The following is an 18,617-nucleotide window of genomic DNA, read 5'->3' on the forward strand; positions in this document are numbered from 1 at the left end:
AATGGTAGACTATGTTCTACAAAATAATATTCTCTTCTTCTTTTTATGCTACCACCTATCGATATTATTTGAATTCATCGAGTAAGCAGGCTTTGTAAAGAAAAATATATGATTTTATGTTCGAATTTGTAGTCCCTTTCAGTAATCATTTTCATTTAATGCGTTAAGGAGGATTTTAGAAATCAATTGTACATTTGTACTTTTTTTTTACTATTTTTTATTTTTTTTATGCAATTTTTTTACAATACCATTTTTATAAATAACGAAAGAGAAAAAAAATCTTGCATATATAGCAGCAAATAATTCCTATCGATAAGAATTTGAGAATTTGCTGATCAGAATGGACGTAAGCCTTTCGAGTGTTGCAAAATTAATTTTGGAAGTGGATACGACATCGTTAACAGAGTACTCGGCACCTGATTCACTACAATCTTTTACGAAAAAACCTGTCGCTTATCGTACTCATCTTGGACGACCAAGTAAAATAAAATATGATTATTTGAATTTAAGAATAGAGCCTAAACACGGTCAAGAAAATATAGTGCATGACCCGAGCTATGCACTACACAAACCATAGTATGCGTTATTTTGCCTATTTAACATAGATTTGCAAGCATTTTTATTGTATTATTTCATTCTATTTGCAGTAGTCTAACATGCGCTATAAGGAGACTGAGAAACTTTCGCAAATATAACCAACAACTTGAATATGAAATGAATCAGTTAGCACTTTATCAGTCTACAGCTATAGATGAAGCATTGTTTTTTCGTTTGATGAGTTATACATCATTGTGGCCACCACTTCATACGTATAAAGAAATCGATTATACGTCACGACATTTTTTCCCACGAAGTCGAAAGTATATGAGACGACTGAATGATCTCTTAAAAACAAATATTGTATGAAATTGTCACGATTAGAGAAGTGAAATGAAAGCGAACAACACGTTCTGAACGTGCAAGAACAAACATCGAGTTTTATTCTTTTGTTTTTTTTCGTCAGCAAAAGGCCTAGGTTTTCGTCCTTGGACGCTAGTATAAAATTACTAAAAAAAAAAACTGTCATCATAGACAGTCGATCTTTTTGACTCTTCAGAACATGTGGCGCACATTGAATTTGTGCGTATGTGTGAAACACCAAGAAGGACTTGAGACAGACTTACATCTTCATTATATCGACCGCTTTGTGAATTGTTCTAACCTTGTCTGTCCGTCTGTCATACATTTTTGCACGCAATTTGCAGCTCGCAAGGTTTGAGATATTCTGATGGAATTTGCTCCATATGCTGGACCAAGGACGAACGCTATTGGAAATTGTTCTGATAGGACCATTTTTTCGATCAATGCCTTTACAACGCCTTACTTTAAAAAGTCTTTATAAGAAAACATATTGTATTTTTTTGAATTTCAGGACAAAAATCGCAATAGTATTACGGCATTCTAACTTGGTCTAAAAAGTATGGATCGGAAGGACCAAATTGTTTGTAGCCCTTTATCATATAACCATTCTTAAGGAAGCGTAATTTTCAATACTTTTTGATGCAAATTTGTTTTACTTAATTTGTGGAAAATAATGGAAATGAAGTTTTGTAAATTAAGACTACGTTGACGTTTGTGTACGCTCCGATGCCAGCAATTAATTTCATAAAGGCAATGTATAACTTATGGTGTAATATTATCTATATAGCATTCTGCATCTGTTCGTCTGTCTGTAGCTTGTTCACTTCTATGTAACAACTTGTATGTTGCAATATTTAATATAATATTTAATATTTTGACGAAATCTGGTACCTTGACAGACCTCAGATGAACCGACGAATAGAGACAAGCTTAGATCAATTCAGGTTATAATTGCGAAAGTTGGTTCCGGGAGCTACGTACGTCCGAACTATATGAGGGCTATAATTAATTGAATCTTGTGAAAGCTCAAAATGATATTAGCTATGTGGCGGACATTACAACATCCATAATATATATGTGTACATGCGTACGCAAATTTACAATCAAGCTACCTGCCAGTTCAAACAAAGATCTTCGTGCACATATTGAATCCTTTTTACTCAGCTCAACAAGCCATTTGTTGCTGATTTGTTGAGTCACAGGCGAAGAAGTTATAAATGTGTGCACGTGTGTAGACAAATTTTTGTTTTTTTCTTTTCTTCTCCACATTGAGCCCTTTTTACTCAATATAATCAATCATCTGTTGTTCATTTGCTGACTCGTAGAAGAAGAGGAAGAAGAAAAATTCGGCTTATCATTTTTATTTGTATTCTCTTTCAGTATTCATTTGTTTTTATTACGTTAAGGAAGTTTTTAATAATTAATTGATTTTGTATTATTTTTATTTTTTATATAAGCTTTTAAATATTTTTTTTTTACAAACTTTAATTTTTTTTTTTTTTTGCAAAAACATTTTAATAAATAACGAAAAAAAATAAAACAAGATAGCAAATAATTCTTATTGATAAAAAGATTTGGAAACTATTGCTGACCAGAATGTCGAGGGCAAGGCTTTCGAATTTTACTAAAATTCTGCTGCAAGTTGAATCGACTTCGTTAGATGATTATTCGGCACCAGATTCAATACAATTAGATCTGCCACGACCGAAGAAGAAGCCAACTAGAATAAAATATGATTTTTTTGACTTGCAAGCGGGGCCTATACGTAACGACGGGGGGCCAGTAATAGAACCAAGTTATACGGGCCGAAAATCATAGTAAGCATATTAATTTTGATTGCTGTACAAACACAAATTCCTCTATTTTTGTTATATGAAATTTTATTTGCAGTAGTGTAATCTGCGCTGTAAGAAGATTGAGAAACATACGCAAATTTAATCAACAATTCGATCATGAAATTCATCAATTAATTCGACATCAGCAGAGAGCTTTTGACGCTGCATTTCTTTTCCGTACGTTGAGTTATACTTCATTATGGCCCCCGTTACATACAGTTAAAGAAATCGACTATACAATGGAATTTCGTGTTCCAAGAAGTCAAAGGCATATGACACGATTACGACGTCTTTTGACGACGAATATCCAATGAGTTTATTACGATTAACCGGAATATAGGGACGAATAATTAAGCGGAATTAAAGCAAAAAAAAACTAAAGCATTCTATTGTGTTTTCTTCTCTTCTTAATAACAAGCCCCGCATAGCCACGCAGAGAGGTTTCATTCCGTAATCGAAGCGATTTCGTTGAATGCGTGAATTAACCAATGACTCATTTCGTCTCTTTAAGCAATGATTGACTATAAGTAGATTATGACAAAGGCATAGCATCGGGGATGGATATCACCAGTTGGAAAGATGGGAAGAACGGAATTAAGGCGATTTTTTATCGACTTGTTTTTATCGATAAGTAAAGAATGTGAAGCGCGTAAATATATATTTAGGCAGGTGTTCTTTTTTAACTAGTTAAGTATATATGACAAATATATACCACATGATCCATCCATAGGGCCTTGTTGGATTTCGTAATGAAATGTTGTCATTGTGAATGTTTGTTTATGTATACGTGTATAAATGTACTTTAGAACATATTTTTTGTTATTTTGTCGTTTCGTGTCGTATTACACGAAACATACGCGAGTATATTGCTAAGGAAGTCGACACAGTTAACTAACTGGTTAACCAGTTGTTAGATTTAGCGGAGCAGTCGAAGTATGTAGCGAGTTATGGCAATATTGCTGCCAAGAGTAATTCCCCAGAACTTGGTTGCAGTAATTCCTTGAGCATGTGATTGGTCAGAAGCAATTATTGAACGCGAAAAGCAACCAGTTTTTCATATTAACTAATAAACATTTTGCAAGAAATTTATACAATATTATAGGACGTTTTCTTTGCCAACGTTAAAAAATGCAAAGTGTAAGAAACTATTACTTAATTTTTATACCCTATAACGCGTGTTGTACAAGGGCGCCTTAAAATTGTGCGAATGTATGCAACAATGACAAGAACATGAGATAGACTCAGCTTTTACTCAGAAATTGATTCTGAATTGCTAAACTTATTTGTCCGTCCATCTGCCCATTTTGTTTTCTTCTTCTCTACAATTTTTGAGATGCTTTGACGCAATTTAATGCACAGAAGGGTTTTGGTTCAAGAATGAACGGTATTGAAGATGATTCGGATCGGGCCACATCTTCGATCACATTCCACTTTATTTTGAAAAATTTGTTATATTAATATAAGTGTACTAGACGAAATGGCGTAGGGTATTCAAAAGTGGGCCGTCTCCCAATGTATTGTTTTAAAATGATTTTAAAATCTTTTTGCCGTAAGAGCAGCAGGCGTTTACTTTTACTTCAACAAAACTTTCAAAAATAATTCTTTCAGTATTCATTGTTAATTGTTACAAGAAAGACGAGACTAAGAGAAATAACTGCTTTTATACTTTTTTTATATTTTTTTACAATTTTTTTACAATTTTTTTATACTTTTTTTATGCATAATTTCTATAAATAATTTTTATTGGTAACTTTTTTTCGCTGCAAAATTTTCGCCCTAAAAACAAAACCTAAACATATTCTATACAAATAAGAAGAAGATAAAAGCTTACCACCCCGAACAGAATGTATTACAAGCCGTATCAAATGTTCGTAAAAAATCTTTTAGATTTTGATACAGAAAAGTCGTCGTTAACCGCATATTCAGTATCGGACTCTCTACAATTCCATACAAAACCACACAGAAGGACAATTGTAACGTATGATTTTAGAGACTTGCGCATAGATCGTAAGAAACGTAAGATTAAGGATAAAACTTTAGACATTCATCCAAGTTATACTCACATAATTGAACCGTAGTACGTATTTATTTATGAAGTATATATCCTTCGATTAATAACATATTTTTGCAGTCACATCACATGCTGTAAGCGGCTATGCAAAGTCCGCAATGATTATCGTAAACAATTTCGACATGAAATTGATCAATTAGCTTGTTACGAACGGAGGGCTAGCGATCATATTGCTATGACTTATAGTGTACTACGGCTATCATTTCTTTCCCGTGGAGAAATCTATAGCACAACGCAGTGTCCTTTTCCACGAACTAGAAAATATCTGGATCGTTTGCGTCGTCTTTTATCAACTAAATTCTCATGATATTATTGTCACTGGTCTGCATTCGGGAACGACTAGATTAAGCGAATTTAAAGCATACGGGGAGAGCTTTTAAAAGTTGAAGTCACTGTGTTTGAGCAGCTCTCTGCAAGATGGCTGTTCATCAAGGTTGTCATTTCATCAATATGTATAGACATTTAGAAGTGAGAATAAAATTTGGATCAAAATTCAATCAAATGCTTAAAAATTTATTAACCCAACAAGCATTCGAAGAGAATTTTGGAAGATGTGGTAAGTATGCGTCTCCTGTTCTAGCTTACCTGAACCCTTTTCTCCTTGCTCATTCCTAGGGTTTAAAGATAAGCTATTAGTGACCCAAAGATTGAGAAATTGATCCTTTGCCTACCCATTAGTATTAGGAATAAATTTAGTCACCTCTGTCGAAATTCTAGGAATTGCAAGAATTAGAAAAAGTGAAAGTTTACGGCACATAAGCCGTTGTAGAAGAACGCTGCGAAATGTTGAATAACACTTTCTCAAAAATTAGTCAATAATTTCCGGTGCCAGCATTTAGTTCTTGTCTCCAAAAAAAAATGCATATTTTTAAAATTCGGCAAGCCTTCAACGACACTCTGTACAATTTCATCTCATTTTCGTTATCTGCTAATGGTTTTAATGGCATTATCTTTAGTGTTTTCAAAACAATGGAAAAATCCGATTTTCGCGCATTGGTTAAATAACATTTTCTTTTCATAGGTAAAAATACCTAGCATTCACTTGGAAAATGTGTGTTCTCCCTCGGGGAGAACAACCAGAGCTTGCCACGGTTTGGTAACTTTACACCGCCACCAGTGACACTGAACACAATGGACGCAGTATAGCAAGACACGCCCCTAAATCACTACGTGTAATACAGTTACTCATAAGACGACTTTTCAAAATAAGACTTTATAGTACAAGTGATCGGAAACGTCGTGCGACTCGAAACTTTTTTAATTGCTCTCGTCCCGTCTAACAAATTTCATCGAAACATTTCAAAAATTGTTATCTTTGAGTTAAATATAAGAAAAAAAGATCGATAGACAAGCTTAGATCGATTCAAAGACAATTTCTGAGTATGATAATAAAAGGTGCATCTATTTCAAACCCATCTCGATTTTGCACATATTCACTTAAACTTCATGTGGTTGGCAAAATAAAAATTCCTGACATCTATTTCCAATATGTGAGAGATGAAGCAGCAAAAAAGGATTGGCAATCTGTCTAACGGTAACTAAAGCCAATGCCTTCATTATGTTGCATGAAAATTTGAGCATGACAAAGATGGTCTTCAAATAGATCCCATTCTCACAAGTCAAAGATTTGAAGATATATTCGAATGTAGCTAGCCAGGGCTACGACTTTATGCTTACTTATCAAATTCCGTTAGTTACATTTATGAAATGACCACACAAGTATCTTGCGTTTCCTAGTTCTTCTGGAAATTCGAATTTATCTTCACATCCTTTTACAACTTAATAGCCATGATGGCAATTCCGCGCGAATTTAACTTCGAAATGTTGTCCCTACGCAAGGTGTTTTTTTGGATCTGGCCCCAAGCGCGTCTATTGACATGAGGTCGTTGAGAAAATTCGAAAGCATTTTGCTGGTCTTGGAAAAGCATTCTGAAAATATTAAGGAAAAGTTAAACTGCTTGCATTACTTTTAAAGTGGACCGACCATAGGTTGAGCTCGGCACAAAGAAGATAAAAAGTTTTCTTTTCCACTTAGTCTCGGAACTTATTGTTTGTTGTATTGTTTTATACACAGATAGATAGAGATAAACGAGAGAAATGATTTTCGATTTAAAAGTTGCATATCTCACTTAACTTATAATGGCTTCACTACTAAAATGATGAAAGCACAAATGAAGTATTAAATCAATTGAAGAAATTAAGGAGAGAAACTATTGTCTGTTTACTTAGGTTGGTAAACAAATGAACAATTAAGTATTAATTTAATTTATATAAAATTGAATTAAATTTATTTATTTATATCATGTTGTTCATGTTCTTGTTATTGCGTTTGTTTGTTTTCAAAAATTTTGATTTAATAATTAAATCATTTAGCAAAACTCATATAATTTATAATGTGAAAATAGAAATTATCTTCTATTTGTGATTGAGGAATACAACAACAAAATAGGTGTTAAATAAATTACTGTTGTCCGCAAGAGATTAGCAACAAAATTTATACATTTACCCAAAATTTATCAACAAAATGTTATTAATACAAAACAAGAGTTTATATTTAAGGATTTATTAATGAGAATAACTAAAATGGAAAATATATTAGAAAATGAGAAAAAGGAAAATAATAACAATAAAAAAAATAGAAAATAATTGACTAAAATAAATTTAATCATCATAAAGAGAAACGTGTGTAAAGAAGAAGATATAAAAAAAATATTTTCGTTACGGTTCATTTCCTTAATTCACTCACTGAGCATCGATAGCCGTTAAAAACAAAAGAAGAAATTATACATCTCTACCGACGTTCATCTTCTTCTTGCTTCTTCCTTCTTTTTTGACATGTTTTGAAAATTTTGTATGAAAATTTGTTAGAGGGCTCTTTACTTTTGCTAATATTAGTTTATGTTAAATGATTGCTAAAATTTTGCGGTTTATATTCAAAAGAAAACTTTTTTTGAAAGCAACAATTGCGAGAGTTATGCTCACTTTGACATTAGTCTCGGAAGACGATGGGCATAAACGATTTTATTTTATTTATTTATTTTTTTCATGGGCGTAGTAGTCATGCTAATATTTCAAGAGACGCGTAGAGGTATTGAAAAATTTCATGGACGAACCTTTCGTCAAGAAAGGTAAAGGTGCTGTAAAGCTAGTAGTACTGTCTCATCGGTTCAGGGTGACCATATCGCCGAGATCGGGCTGGGACGGTGTACTTTTGAGCTCTTGGTGGATTCAAGGAAATGGTACAACGACGTTCCAAAATTGAAGAATGGGAAAACTGGGATTGAGGATAGCTACCCGAGTTTTCAGAAGGCCATAGGTCGTTAGGTGTCCCAAGAAGCCACATTAATAGGCTGGTTCGCAATGGGCACAGAATAAAGCGGTTTACCGTTGAAGGCAATGTGCAGGACAGCGCCAGGGAAGAAGATAAAATCTTGCGGTAACGAACATAGACTGGTGGAGGTAAGAAGAAGCGACCTACGTTTAGTTACCGGCTTCTACACGAGCCATAATTCCCTCAGCTACCATCTGAAGAACATGGGCATGTTTTAATAACGGTTCATGCAGATTCCGCCAACAGACGAGTGAAACGCCTCCTCATATTCTATATGAATGTGAAATTAGGCATCAAGTGTTTGGCGTGCATTTTACAACGCTGAACACGGCACAGTGCTACGATCCAAAGAAGGTGGCGGGATTCATGCAAATCCGTGCACAATAGGTTTTCTAGGTAGGGTTAGGTTTTGCCCACGTACTTAGTAATAATTCATGCTAATAGGTCGATTTACCGAGTAATACTCTTTGTATCCACTAAGGTAAGGTAAGAAATTTATATTTAATTATCAACGAATCTTTTATACCCCATCGCTGTTATCCTAAGAAAGAATAAAAAGTCAGCGAAGGAACTAATTAGATGAGTCATAGGTAACTTCCGTTTTTTTATCAGACATTTATTTCCCTTTCATTCAATACCAAAATTATACTAACTCGAGGGTTGATTGAGAGCTCTTCAATGTTTTCGCTATACCTCTTGCTTATTGCCATGGATTTCGCTCCAGCATTGCCTTTAAAAGGTTGTAGTCAAATTCGGAAGGACATCCCGTTTATTAAGATTGTATCTCCAGAATGAAATTTTACAAAACAATTTCTAACTGCCCAATCAGTTATCAGTCCTTCACCGTATACGCTGCATATATTTTCAGCTGTCGCCTTAGCGCCATTGCCTTCTTTAAATTCCCCAAGCATTATGTGTTGAGTAGGCACGTTTCAATCCTCCATTCCAGAAGTTAAGTAAAACAGTTGAATGTAGCATGCACAATCTGAAAGACTTTTCGGAAGATGAACTGAATCCTCACCTATATAATGAAAACAAAAACTCCTTTGTTTCGGTTACTTACAGGGGGTAAATATGAGGAATGGATTTTGCCTACCTGCATCGGAATAAATTGCCTTACTCTATAAACGACCTAGCAACGAGCGCGACTGACTTTTTTTGTCTTTTAGAATACAAATGATCATTTGTATCGTGTATTGTTTTGATTTACAAGTAATGCGCAAAACCCGTGGAAAGCGGAGGTGTTTCCAGCTTTCGTTTTATAGACATAAAGGCGTTGTAGGCGTTGTTTGGGCCATGTTTAAAATGTTTTTCATATTTTCGAATGAGATAGTGGTTATCACAGGTGCTATACAGTTGGGCAGATGAACAGACGGATAGACGGACACGTTTGTGTGTTCCATAGCTGCAATCGACGAAAAATTTATATCCCTTGCGGTGTTTTTGCAGTTTGCTTCCGGTTATAAAACTATTGAAGAAAGAAGTAAATTTTAATAGATTATAATATTAAGCAGGCGTGGTTAATTTTTCCCATTCTCGTACAAGCACAATATACGTTCAAATTTTTGTAGATTTATCGGACGTAGTTTATGAGTAATCAGTAAAAAAGCAGGCTTTTATATTTTTTGAAAAAATTAGTTATTCTTAATTTATACGGTACTGTAGGCGTGTCCTTCGACCGACTTTGGCCATTTCCAATATCAACCTACTTGCAAGAGCTGGCAATGTTTGGGATAAATTTGAAGTCGATAATGATGAAATGAGGAAAAACTGCTATGACAAGATGTGATTTGTCTGAATCGTTTTGATAAGCCGAGGCCAACCTTTAGGGTTTAGGGATATTGAAGTGCCAAATAAATTCAGACAAATCACGTCTAGTCTTAACGGTTTACATTACAAAGACTATCCATACAACTGAGAATCACTTTCTAAGTCGATTTAAGTCTGTCTGTCCGTCCGGCCGTATTGTGTTATTGTGTTCAACCTGCTAACCGTAATTTTTGACATATTTCGATGAAAATCAGCGCGCTGGTGAGTGGAACACTATTAAAAGTGACTCAAATTGGACAAGTCTTTCGACCACTCCTAACATAAGGCCTTACTTTGAGAAGTCGTTACATAGATAACTGTAAGAAAGTGTAGCATATCTAATGGTCGTACAACAAAGGCTTCATTGCAATATAAGAATCCCGGTGTCGTAAGGACATATCGTCAGCTTGACCTATTGGGATTTTTTTTCCATTCTCTTGACCATAAATGTCTAGATGACACATATCTTTTATTACAGAAGAGTTTAAATACATAGCAGCCTAAAATAAAACAAATTTTTATAGTTTCAAAGCCCCATCGCACATTGGCTCCGCAGCAAAAATTCTGATACAAATAGAAGGCTATTGCTTCCATTCGTGTTCGAATTTGAAAAAATCATATAAATTTTTTGCGAAATCGTATCAACGCTTTAAGTAGTTTGAACTTCACTTAAATTTATTTATTACGTCTTTCTATATTTCTTTCTTTTTTTAGTTTTTACATTGATATCAGAAAAAAATTTTTCTTTTGCCACTATTTTCCTATAAAAATTTTTAATTTTTTTTTTTTTTTTTTTTTTTTTTACGGTATTATTATGAAATTCCTTGTCATCAATTTCTTTAGCTTTGTAGCTATTGTGTATTTATGAGAGATAACGAAAAAATGCTGTGCTTTGGTTTTACCTTCTTTTTACCTTGCTGACGCGTAGCTTTTTACGGTGGTACTCTTTTTTATCCTGTTTTCTTTTTTGTGTTTTTTTTTTTTAATACAAATTATAAAATATTTTATCGTTTACAGTTTGTGTATGCTCTTGAAAGTGTATGATTGTAACTAATGATACCGTAGAGGATACTGCGCTTATATATGTAAAAGTATAAAACACAGTATTTATTGCTTAAGCTCCTTCATCATACAGCGGTAAAGGTAATATCTTGCTGTATGTAACTTATTAAGATGCTCCACCTGGCTATATACATATACATAGCGATACACATATACAAATATCTATACAATAATATATATATAGACACTAAGTATACATATAATTTTTTATTATAGTGTATATGTGTATTTATGTACAGACATCCCCCGCTTAACCCGATTAATTCGTTCCGTGTTGTTTCGAAACCAAGTCTTAAGGTGTAAAATTTTACGATGAAAATTTTATTACGAAATTTCGTGCCAAATTTACAGATAAAGGCAAGCGGAACTTAACTTCAAGTTTTATGGAATTCAACATTATGGTGACAAAAATTTAAAAATATGATCAACGACGTAAGGACATTACAGTCGGGTAACGCCGAATTTAAATACCCTATGTCACTGCGCCTTGTAAAGTCATTCATTCGTTTTGGTAATGGGGACAGCGAGATACCCTACACCACTTCGCCTATTCATTCGTTCTGGTAGTAATACACGAAAAATTACACATTATTTTCATACGAAGGCATCATTTTTATGAAAGCCCGCATATTGGAGGGTTACTAAGGTATCGCGTGGCGTAATCCAAATATAGTAAACGTCATTTAATTCCTAAAAATTTTATTACTTTTCACTGTTCGACAATAAAGAAGCTAAAAAATAGACTTTCTTTCCCCATAAGGCCATGCTTTTGACAATAACCCCTAGACATATCAGAAAATTGAACGAGTTCCTTGATGATTGCTTCTCTTGGTTGCAACAAACTGTAAAGCATCACGTCCAGCCTCCCCTCACACGCCTCCTTACTTGAACCGCTTGCAATATTCACTTACTTTGTATCATTTTTACTTATGACGCCTCCTTTGTCTATCACTCATAAGGGTTTAACACCACTAACCGTCGTATTGAGTAGGAAAAGTGAAGAAATGGTAATGTTTTTGGCACTGAACTGAACCTAATCAAAGCCTCCCGACACTATTTTATGTACGCTTTAATGTGATAACTTACACAGTTTCGTATTGCTTCCAGATAGGACTTCCACTTGAAATAGTCATACTTTTATAATCAGCACCCAACAGTATCGCTTTACGTTCTCTTTCTCGTTAAGAACAGCGGATTGCTGCATGCATGCAATATATTCAGTTTAATAAAATTAATAAAACAAAAACTTGTGATAGATTATACTTTTATATTTAAACTTTAGTAATCGTCCCGTCGAACTCAGAAAAGACGAAAGCATAAATATACTTTTGTGTGATAGCACTTTTCTGACAATGAAAGTCAAATATTTGTTTCGAAAGTTTTTTCTTGTTTTTTTGCTAAAAGAGAATTTTTCGACAGTCTTTTAAACGCAGTAGTTTCCTTAGTTGTTTACTGAGTAATGTGAAATATTTAAGTCACTTTGCCTTTATTAATATACTATATAGGTTCCTAAAGTATCCGTTATTTACTCTCACATCAGTTTGGTTAGTCGCAATCTCTGCGCCTTTTGTTCAGTTATCTATTATCAGTTATCCATTAATGGACCTCCCTCTGTATAGTTATTCATTATCCAGATACATAGTATGTACCTCTATATTGTAACCATATACGTGAACATTTCATCCATTATCCGCCTATTTATTATCAAGTTATCCATTAGTCCTTAATTCGCTTAGGTATTATCTCTTAAGCAACTGCTTCTACAGTTGTGTGTCATACTCATAGTGTCTTTATATAATATTTGCTTATCCGGTACGCAACATTATTTTTATCTATCATAAGTTGATCCCTTGTCGGGTAAGTCATTATCCAGTTTTTGTTTATCCACTTATCCATTTATCTTTTATTCAATTTTTTATTATCCATTGGTCTATCTGTTATTCAGAGAAGCTTCATTTTTTTTTAATTTAATACTAGATTCGCAGTGATTGCTACATTTGGTTGAAAGAGGTTGTAGTGCACAGTGATCAAGGGTTCTTTTAGCATTATACTATTTTTTTAATTTTCAGTTATTCATGATCCGTATATCAATTATTTCCTAATTCATTTACGGATAATCTTTTAGCTAAATGCTGTGGTATGTGGTAATCAACTATTTCAGTTATCCATAATGGCTTTACGTATATCATTTGCTTATCCGTTATGCTTTTCCTTATTATGCAACATTATCATTATCCGTTGTTATTACTATTAGTAAAGCCTACAGTCTTGAACCACTAAAGCTTTCTAAGACTTTCGGCTCAGTGGTTATTATTCGCCATCATAAGTTAATCGCTTAACCGATTTTTCACTAGCTAAATTTTGTTTATCCATTTATCTTTTTTTATTATCCATCAATCCATATTCGTTATCGTTTCGCTTTCTTCTATTTTTTACCATTTCTTTCTCATCTAACTTTATTGATCATAAATTATTATTATACCATATACCACTTGTGGTACAAGGATATATTATGCAGCACCCAGAACCACTTGAAGTCTATCGAATCTCCTCTGTCCATCTGCCCGACTAAACGTTCTTATGTTCAATCTGCAGACCGCAACTTCTGCGATGTTTTGATAAAATTTAATATAGAGCTGGATTTTGGGCCAAGGTCGAAGGCTTATGAAAACGGTTCAGATACGAGTAACTGTAGGGTGGTGTAAGATATTTAATGATGGACTATGACCCATTAACATTTGGTTTATTTGTTATCAGCAAATAGCCAGAGTATCAAACTATTTGGCGATTAATTCATTACTTATTATGCAGCATTTACTTACAATTTTAATTTTTAACTGAAAATAAAATTTATTTATTAATAATGCATCAGAAGGCTTCTTTTTTAATCTTATTTAATTTATGTTAATAACGCAAACAATATTAAAAAAAAAAAAAATAAATAAATCAAATGAATAATCTAAATATAAAATTAAAGTTATTGTTTATTAATATAATTTAATTGCATTGTTCCAAAGCTTTGCTTTGCTTGAACTTCGTTTTGTTTTTGCTTACTGATTACTTAATTTTTTTTTCTGCTTTTCTTTTTTCCTCATAACTTTCACTTGCATTCACAATCAACAGCTTTTTTGTTGCCGGGCACGTTTGTTTGTTTGTTATTGATGCTGATGCCACGTACCTGGCTGCAGTTTCTAAACAATTGTACATATAATCACAGGAAATATATGCACACAACGTGCTTACAATTTTTTAGTTCATTAATTTGCTGGTCTGTTTATTTTATATATATATATATATATATATATATATATATATATATATATTTATATATGTGGTATGTACATTTTTTTCAAATATTTTTCTTGGCCGTGTAATGTGGTCTAATTAGTGATGTCTTGTGTTTGTGCACTTTTTTATAAACAACTTTCTACTGTTTATTATTATTTATTTATAATTTTATTATTTTCATGGTATTAATGTTGACAAGCCATTAAAAATGGAAAAAAATAAAATATATAAACTTTATAACATTAAAGTTGAAAACAAAAACCTAAAAAAAAACATGTTATTTCCGTTAATATGTAATTGAATTCATTTGTGCTTGAAAGGATAATACCCATTATAATGCATTTAATTGAAGCTTCGTTAACATTTTCAATAATTTACAGAAATTTTGATATATTAAATAATTTAATAAATAACACGAATTTAGCAAAGAAACAAAATTCAATAATTGTTAAAAAAAATATATTGCATTAATTTAATGGAAATTTTTTTTAATAACAGATTCACATTTAATTATATATTCAAAGCGTATTTGACAACAAATTATTAACAACACACAAGAAAATTACATTTACTTCTTCAGGCTGAAACTCACATAACCACACTACGATATTATATCGTTTTCTGCTCATTTTGGATGTATTAACAGATAATTTGATATTCGATTTACTCGTATTCTCAGTTTTATTCCTTATTATAATGAGTACACGTTCAATTATCGATATAAACGTATAGTTGAACCAGTTTGCGTGTGATATTTTTTTATTTGTGTGATCGCCTCTATGCGATTTATTTTGTTTATTCAACTTTTTTATGTGCTTTTTATTTGTGCGATTGGTTTTGTGCGACTTATCTTGTTTATGCGATTGTTATTTATGCGAATGATTCTATGCAACTTATTTTGCTTGTGCAACTTTTTCCATGCACTTTTTGTTTGTACGATGTGTTCTGTGCAAGTTTTTTACGCGCCCTTCATTTGTACGATTGGTCTCATGCGACTTATTTTGTGAAAGTTTTTTTCTTTGTTGTTTATTTCCATGATTGATTTTATAGGACTTATTTTAAGTAGTTTTTTTATGTGTCTTTTATTTGCGCGATAGGTTTTATGCGATTTATTTTATTTATCCGCTTTTTACTTGTACGACTGGTTTTATGAGACTTATTTAATTTGTGAGATTTTCTTTTGTGTAAGTTTTTCTTATACGCTTTCCATTTTTGCAATCGGTGTCATGCGACTTATTTTGTTTGTGCAACTTTTTTTTGAGGAGTTTTATTATTTTATGGCTACAGCTGTATACTTAAGCTGTATACTGCGCGCTAAAAACACAACACTGATATGAAAATCTTCGATGATGCATAGAAAGAGGCTTAGGTCAATTACATAATCTGTAGTTAGGGTTGAACCACATGTATGCATAAAGACAATTCGATCGATAACCCTCCGTCATTCTTCTGATAAGACCATTCTGCCGTCACTGTAGAACTTCCCGAGTCCAAGTCGAAAGACCGCACCAAGTGATTTTAAAGGCTTCCTTTGAACACTGCAGAAAAGAAAATTTAAGTTTCCGGGAAGCACAAGTGCCGGGCTACACCGTGGATTCAGCAAAAACATGATCTAATATTTATATTGTCAAAACCTTTCCAAGACACAGAAGGCAGGAGGGAGAGGCGCTATTAAATATGTGATTGACCAGAATCAAATGCTGAGCGTATCTAGGCGCATCTGTCTGTCCTTCCGTTTGTCAGCCTCTTGAAATTTATAATTGTAAGCTCTAATAAGTTTAGTGACACCACAAATTCTGAAGCCACCTAATGAATAAGACGTCACGGAATTCGTTTTTTTTCCCCCAAGCACAACTGAAAGTCATCTAGTTTAGTTTCTTCTTTAAAGATTTTATAAAGAGAAAAACTATTTTCTGTCTGCGCCAGAGAAATTCGGATAATAAATTTTCAGACACAACATTAACTGACTTGAATTTGACCGATCTCTGATTAGAAATCTAATTCATTAATATAAGGTAAACGTAGAAATTGAACGAATCCGTTTTCCGCGAAACAGAACATTTAAGCGTTCAATCCAAATAAACTATAAGCCTCCTCAATCCAATGCATCCAATGGTTCCATTTCTTAACAGAAAATCAAATAGAGAAAAATGCTAGTTCAACAATCCATCCAGTCCTTCATCACCATATGGTTATAAAAAAATATCCGCACACATCATCTGTCCTTTTCTCATTTGCATTCCATTTTTTTTTTTTTTTTAAGTTTTAGATCTTTCAATTGTGTCGTTAAATTTTTCCTATAATTAATTTAAATAAATTCCCAATAGTTTGTGCTCTTAACGAACTTATTTAAAAAAAAAAAAAGAAGTTCCTTAGCATAAATATTTAGTATATGGTTAGAAGTCTACATCGAGAACTAAGCCGTTTAATTTTTTAATGAATAAAAGTTTGCTTCTTTGACAGTTAAATAAACTGTGTCGCAAGCCTTAAAGTTATACTTGACTTCTTTACTCTGACAAACTTCCACATTTTTTCTTTTTAGATGCTTTATAATATTTTTTGAAGGTACACAACATGTACAAAAAAAAAAGAGAAAAACTCATTCAATTTAAAATATTTTCTCCTAACCCTTGCTTGCTTTCTTTTTCCTGTACTATTAGGTGCTTGCGCGAATTTTGATCATTTGTTCATTTGAAAAAAGCATATATTGAGAAAAATTGATACAAAATGTATTAATCAAAATATTTTGCTTTATCTTTCTATTGTGTCGAAGGATCGATATTGCTTTGGTAGCGAACCAAACAACGACTCAGTTTCGAACAGCTTCAACATTCGGGGACCGTGTGCCAGCCAAGCCATGCAGCATGGATCTGAACAGGTGATAATCAGAAGCAGGCGCTATGTCTGGTAAGTACAGTGGATGTGGAAAAGCTTGCCTATCGAGTTACAACAATGTATCCGTAGCAACTCTTGCAACGTGTGCTCGAGCGTTATCGTGCAGAAGTATGACTTTGCGTCTGTTTTCTGCTGTTGCTAGTCTTTTTTCCAACAATACCTCGTTCCACTTGTTCAATTCACATCGGTAGGCATCTGCAATAACACTTTCACGGATTTAGCGGCTTGTAATACACTACACCGTTGCTGATCCTACCATATGCACAGAAAAACTTTGGGGCCATGAATATTCCGCTTCGGTGTCGCCTGGACCAAGCCAAGACTTTTTGCGCTTGGAGTCGTCGTAGTAGATCCATTTTTCATCGCATAGCATATTGTGACTAGCAGCCGCTGATGGGATGCGATGTGGATATGGTGCGAAATGACCTTTTCAATTAATTCGTATGATACTCACTTTTCCTCCTTCGGGATCTTTCACAGCGGGATGACAGCAGTATCAACTGCTAAGCTAAAAGCTAAAAGAAAGTTCTTTGAGACAATGAGCTGTGTTTTCGTGCAGTAAGTCTTCCAATTCATTGTCGTCGAACTACTTTGGTGCTCCACGCCGTTCTTCATCAGCTGATTAAAATACATGCAAGTTCCTATTGGGTTTTACGCATCACTTATCGAGTTGATTGGAGGTAGTTATATACTTGTAGTAATTTATGAAAATATGAAACCAAAACAGGTAGAATTAGTTAGATTCGCTTAACAATATAATACAGTTACAAGGATGCTGAGTTTTGCTGATTTTTCTCTTATGCCAATTTATTTGCGGGTTACATGTTGACATCAACCAAGATGATGTAATGTCAGGGGCCGACCACTTTTATGAAGTGAAAAAACATTTGTTAGTAACTTGCAGGATTTCATTTACTCATAAAATCCTGTAAATTGAATAAAAATTGTGGTTTGCTTTTCACAACTATTTTAGGGGGAAGATTTTTTACCCATTCCTTTCTGGGAAATTGCAGTCTTTGCTGTTGATTTCTGACTTCTCTCTTCCTCCGCTAACAAATGTCTTCAGAAAGTGTTTATGCTAATTTCAAAGCGTGTCCAAGCTTATAAAAGATTGCTTTTGTTTTTGATAAGACATTGCATTTTTTGACCATAGTAAAACCAATATTTTAATTTTCAATACAAATTTTTGTTATTTATGGAAAAGAGTAAAAATATTGCCACCCCCCCTGTGCGTTATCGGTTCACGTTGCAAAAAGGGTTGTGAAGAGCATTGCATAGCATAAAGAAATGCTAGTAATTACGCATTATAGCGTGTACTGAAAACGGTACATGAAAATCGAAATATTTTCTTTCAAATTTGGACTTAAGAAGTCGTGCAAAGGTCAGACACATTCAATTATTTTTGAAAATTAACGGGACAAGGATG

At 33.4% G+C, this 18,617-nt stretch overlaps 1 protein-coding gene across 2 annotated transcripts in view; it reads right to left on the reverse strand.

Moving 5' to 3' along the window:
- LOC119638521 (nuclear pore complex protein Nup93-1-like) overlaps nucleotides 1-18,617 on the reverse strand; it is a 78,130-nt gene that overhangs the window by 6,367 nt on the left and 53,146 nt on the right. The window contains exon 1 of one of the 2 annotated variants that reach the window (XM_038035360.1): nucleotides 12,095-13,829. The exons of the other annotated variant lie outside the window; for it this stretch is intronic. The gene's annotated coding sequence lies outside the window, so the exon portion shown is untranslated. Of the gene's footprint in view, nucleotides 1-12,094; nucleotides 13,830-18,617 lie in introns of those variants that run through there. 2 annotated transcript variants of the gene reach the window in all.

Source organism: Glossina fuscipes, unplaced genomic scaffold (assembly GCF_014805625.2).
Source record: "Glossina fuscipes isolate IAEA_lab_2018 unplaced genomic scaffold, Yale_Gfus_2 90, whole genome shotgun sequence".
Taxonomy (NCBI): Eukaryota; Metazoa; Arthropoda; class Insecta; order Diptera; family Glossinidae; genus Glossina; species Glossina fuscipes.